The sequence below is a fragment of the Apis dorsata genome, unplaced genomic scaffold, assembly GCF_000469605.1.
Source record: "Apis dorsata unplaced genomic scaffold, Apis dorsata 1.3 scaffold_52, whole genome shotgun sequence".
In the NCBI taxonomy this organism is placed as follows: domain Eukaryota; kingdom Metazoa; phylum Arthropoda; class Insecta; order Hymenoptera; family Apidae; genus Apis; species Apis dorsata.
Genome location: NW_006263353.1, coordinates 52,146 through 58,290, shown reverse-complemented (window position 1 = coordinate 58,290; position 6,145 = coordinate 52,146). Strand labels below are relative to the sequence as shown.

At 27.3% G+C, this 6,145-nt stretch overlaps 1 protein-coding gene across 2 annotated transcripts in view; it reads right to left on the bottom strand.

Moving 5' to 3' along the window:
- LOC102679231 (protein roadkill) overlaps nt 1–6,145 on the bottom strand; it is a 134,630-nt gene that overhangs the window by 82,079 nt on the left and 46,406 nt on the right. For both annotated transcript variants that reach the window (XM_006608991.2, XM_006608993.2), the window contains exon 2: nt 5,042–5,100. The gene's annotated coding sequence lies outside the window, so the exon portion shown is untranslated. The remainder of the gene's footprint in view (nt 1–5,041; nt 5,101–6,145) is intronic.

The window sequence follows — 6,145 nt, the reverse complement described above, 5'->3', positions numbered from 1 at the left end:
ATTTAAAAAAAAAAAAAAAAACCAATATAGTCAATATATCAATATCCATAATATTGCCTAATTCTATTCAAAAGCGCTCGAAAATTTTCATAATAATGTAAAAAATTTCACTATTGGATTCCAATATCAAATCCTCAAATACATATTACATGTACTGTACACCTTCGTACATACCTACCAATACAAAAACTCATCTGATCTTCGTGTACATGTACTCTCAGAGAAATTCCTGCGTGCATACTTGTACTCTCTACGGACCACAAAGGATCGGCTCCGTCGATCGAACAGGAAACCACGGAGGTCGTGCGGGGTTACACGTCCCGTGGGCTTGGCATTAGAGTGGACCAGTGAGAGGTGTATGCAAGAAGGATGTCCTCGAACGCTCGTTTTACGCGTCCTAGACGACCTCAAACGTCGAAAATAACCATTTCGATGGTCGCATTTACCTACGCCTTCTCTCGCCCATTGTGCGCTTTCCCGTTCGATTCAACCGCGTTCTTGCGCAATCCCGGAAGTGGCGCTGCCTTTCGTTTCTCTGCGGTATCTATAATACAATAATTTGTTCTCGACGAAACGCGTACTATAGAACGGGTGATAATCGATGCACGTACGATTCGATGTGGAAATTTAACGACAATTTTTTGGAGAAAATGAAATTTTGATATTTTAATTGATCGATAATATCGTTTCAAATTTCAATTGGAAAAGGATTCGATAAGAGGTATTTTATGATATGTTGAAATTGAGGAAATTAAGTTTTAGCATCGATATTGATATTGGAAAAGAATGTAAATTTTATTAATTTTATTAAATATGAACGTAAGAATAAGAAATATTATATAACAGTTTTAAAGAGAGAATTAATATTTTGATATTTTAATTAATTAATAACTAGGATTTAATACGTTAATGTGTTAAAAATTTCCTTTATTATTTTATTTACAATACCAATAATTTTCTGAGAAGTTTGAAAAAAGAATGTTTTTCGATTTTACATTATTGATAATGTAATTAACAAATTGTAAATTGTGACTTATGCTTTGTAATATTTACTTGTAAAATATTATTCGTTTTACTTGTTACTTTTAATAATGGCAATTTGCTTAATTGTGCAAAAGAAGATAATGAAATTGTAAACTTGGTATATAAATCAATAAGACAATAAATATTCCAATAACAAAATAAAAAAAATTTTAATTTTAAATAAATGAATAATCATAAAAATTTTTCACTTTAATTTTTTAATAATTCTCATTTATATTTTTAATATTTTAAGAATTAATTATATATTTTAAGATAATTCCAAACGTTTATATGGAACAATATAGCGGTATTTGAAAGAGCCTTGTTGAGTTTAGATAGATTAAACCGGAAGTGTATGAGATGGATTTAGCTGGAGTATAGAAGTGCTGCAAGTGACAAGTTCGCTAACTAAATCGTTCCGCTACAACGTAACTGGAAATGAAAATAGCTCGATTTCATACATTAAATTCAACTGAAATAACAATTATCGTCAAATAAAATGATATAGAAGAGATTTCTTTTTAATTTTATAATTTTAAATTATTAAATATTAAATCTAGTTTATTCATTTTAATTTTATTTTATTAACTTTTGATGAAATATTTCTTTAATTTATGATATGTATTGCAGATTTCAAAGTATACTTCTTAATATTTATATATTGAATTTATATAATTTCTTGTACAAAATTAGCTTAAAATATTATCGATACAATTTTACAGATTTTCAAATTACAATTTATCACTATAAATATGAAATCAATTGCACAACAGTAATAAATTTGATAATAAAACACATAAAACTTTACAAATTATAACAAATTTCGTCAAAAAATAATAGAGATACAAAAAATTATTACTAAATCGATCAAAGATGCTTTAAATTCGAAGAACCAATGAACGAAACAAAAAATTTCTCGTAATCCATTTCCCAACGATCTTCTATATGGAAATTATCGATAGTCGCTCAAAACTTTGCCATCCCATATTAGGCCAGTTTCGACACCGTGCTAGGTTTCACGATAAAACGATCCAAGATAGAGGAACTTTCTAAGAAACTTTCCATTCGCGTTGAAACAGATCACGATCCTGTTAAATCTTTGAAGAAATCCTAAGAAATCAACTGCACTAAAAAGAAACTAAAAAGATAAATAAGAATAAATAAATAAATAAAAAAAGAAATTACACAATTATGATTATTATTTTTTTTTTCCTCCACTTTATAACTATTTGTGACAACGGTGAAGGAAAGAAAAAAAAAAAAAAATAATGCGAACGAGAAGCGATATAGTTGAACAATGAAAAAACGAGTTGCAGGCGACGCTCATGTAATAAAGACGTAAGGATCATCGATATTAACAACGATATCTTTATGTAACCGAGGACAAGTGATGTCATTTTCGCATATTCACAATGGCTACACGATGATGGCACGGATGCGACTGATGCTTCTTCGTCCTCGATTGCGAAATTTCTGGTGATAATTGATAGATCTTATAGAGCAGAATGTTTCAATCTTCTTTTGAGACACGATCATCTTTTGTGATATAAATAATCTAGAACTCCCTTTTCTTTTCGTAATAATTATTCAAAAAGTATTATATATAAGATATTATATTTTTGAATTATAAGTTGAATAACATATGAAATAAGAATTTTAAATTTTAATAGTATATTATTTTTATAGTAGAAATAAATAATTTTAATTATAATAAGAAATTGATATTTGTATCGAATTTAAAAAAAAATAAAAAATAAAAAAGTAATAAATAATTGAAGGAATGCACAAATAAACAATTATATAAGTATAATAGATGTATGTAATTAATAGTCACGTGGCGCTAGTGTCATGATGACCTATAGTCGTGACACTAGCAACACGTGATTATTATATATTAATGAAAATCTTAACCTTTGTAACTTTGAAAATGGTATTAATTAAAGTATCATCATTAATTCATTATATTCGATCTAATGTTGTTGATTGAAAAGCAAAATTAAAATTAATTAAAATATTTAATTCATTTTTAAATATTTGGCTTACTTTTAATATTCATATAAAGTTTAAATATCCGTATTTAAACTTTTCATATAACTTTACTATAAAAATACGGATATTTCAAATTTCATATTTTCATTCTTGCAATAATAAAAATAAAACCAAAAGATAAAAATTTAATTCATCATTCATACCGAATATTTTACTTTAGATATATACTAAATATATTTTGCGGATTTTTACATATTTAAATTTCTCATAAATGCATAAAGATTCTCAGTCTAATAATTATATATACCAATTTATTTTCAAAGCATCACTTTAATCATAATAATTCATTATTTACGATATTCAGATTAGATAATGTTTTGCAGAAAATTTTTTACATTTCTCGTTTCAAATATTCTAATATTTACACGTATCTATTTACTATTTATTAAATGCTCGTTACAAGTAATTTCAGCATAAAAATGAAATTACTTGTAAGATGTTCTAATATCAAGTTTCGTTGGCGAGACCACTAATAAATATAAACGCAAGAGAGGAGCCCGATTGGAGAAGATGAAGACACCGAATCGAGTTGGAGAGGAATTTATAAGATTCCTATGCAGTAACTATCGCGAAGGCCAGAAGAGGCTGTTAATCAAACCGAGTAAACAGGAAAACAGGTTTCGCGGATCACTTTGGCTCGGTCACGTTTACTAATTATCGAGTTATTACAAACGGCGCAAGGAACGATTTACACGAATCGATTCCAAAGCAAACTGGCCATGATGAAGTGCTCGAATCAGGAGCACACGCAAGTCGTGATACCGCGATAGAGTCGAGAGGCAATTTTCTTTTGGTGAAAAATAAATCAAATTTTATGAGTATTTTGTAACTTTCATTATGCCAAAATTTTGGAATCGTTTTTGTCAATTTATATCTTTGCTTTTAATCGCATAATATTCGTAAAGAAAGAAAGAAAAAATTTCTGTGGTAGCAGAATTTTAGATCTGAATTTTCTTTTTAATTTTTGGTTTTTATAGAACGTGTTAATAATTTTCAATAATTTTCGATAATAATATATGTATATTTTAAGATTTTTTATTAATTTTTGAATTTTATGGAATATGTTAGTGATTCTAACTCTATTCTTTCATATTTTGTATGTGAAATGATTTTAATGTTGATTATTGTTTGATTTTATAGCGATTGAAATTCTTTTTAATATACTTGAAAAATATCTGATATTGAATATCTAGGCACATATAGATAATAAACAATAAAATTGAATTTCATATTTTATATTTTACTATTTTAAATATTGCTTTATGTATACACTTGATGTGCATCTCTGAATTTATAACAAATTTTTTTATAAAATTAAAATATTTTTAACTTTATAATTTATTTTTTAATTTTTAATTTTTTTTTAAACTTTTGGTAAGTTTTAATCACAATTTCTCTGTAATTTATAATAAGTATGAATTTTAACAACTTGATAAATTCTAATTAATAAATCATTGAATGTTTTCCTTGACAATATCAGAGAGATCTGACTCAACGAATTAGAGAGTTAAGAATGGAAGCCTTAATTCACCGGAAACACCGGACAAAATAAGCGTTAAATTACTTTGATACGATAATATACCATACTTTGTACGCAACCAACTAGTTAAATTTGCTTATTTTTTAATACTAATGTATTGAATTCGATTTACATATTTTAGCATAAGGATATATTTTTCTTATTTAATGATACAATTACGTCACTTATTTTTTAATAGATTTCATACTTTTTGTCTCTTTTTTCTTATTTATTTATTATTATTATTCTTATTCTAATTTTATATTATTTCGTTAATTGTGTGTAATTAATTCACGTTAGATCGTTATATAACGTTCAATTGAATCAATTAGTTATAAAAAACTGGATAAAAACGAATTATAACGAGCAACAAATATATAATAATATAAAAAGGAAATGAATGATGAATAAATAAAGAAAATGTATTGACGAAGAAGGCGTGTTACTTACTCGTCGACATAGCTCGTTTTGTTCAGGTGAGGCCTGAGCACAGCTCAAATAAAGGACATCTGAAACCAAAAAACGAAAAGGAAGATTGGTACAAGGCGAACATAAAGAAACAGAAAATGGCTGATATAATATCTTCGATTATTTTCACGATTTCTTTTTTTCATTTTACTTATTTATTGTTGAAAATAAATAAATAATAAATAAAATCAATGAAATGATGATAAAATATTATTGAATAGAACGAAAAATAAAATTTTGTGATTTTTTTTTTTTTTTATATAAAATGAAACGTTAATTTTTTTTTTACTATGTAAATTTTGATTTTTCTTTTATTTTCTTTTATTACACAATTTTGCATATTATTTTAAATAATATAAATTTTTTTCTATATTATTTAATTGGAATCAATGAAAAATTTCATACTTATTCTTGCATTGTCAATTTATTTCTAAATTATTTCTTAAAAATAATTTCTTTCATTTTCCAGAAAAAAAGAAAAGATTTTCCACCTATTTTTACTTTATAATCTCAACAATTTGCGTATTCCATTTCACTTATAATTTATAATTTCAACATGTCTTTCATTTTATATTTATCCAATTAAAATTTCGCAAACTCATATCCGATCGAAGAAAATTATTATTATTCGTTATAAAATTAAAAATATTCTTTTCTACATTTAAGCAATGTTTCGCTTTAAATCACACACCAAGTTCCGACAAGTATGCGAATGCATCGAGCAAATCATTTCGCCTCTGACCAAGATTGGAAAGAAGACCAGTTTTCAGCTAACTCCAGCTTAGCTGCTTTCGATTGTCAACCGCGTTGGCCGCGTTGGCGAGGTGAAAATCGGCGCTAGAAGCTAAAGGCAGAAACTTTCAAATCGCCATTCCACACCCGGGCACTCGCCACTTTTCACTGCTTGCTTTTCACTCGCTCGCCTCGTGATTCACTTTCCTCCGGTGGGCGTTCACGACGCCACGAAAAAGTCGTAAGAAACGCGTGGAAAGGGGCGAAACGGATCATGAAAGTTCGTAACGGTGGCCTGCAATCTCGAACGTTTTTCCATTTTGTATATATCATGTACAGGGTGGTCCATCTAAC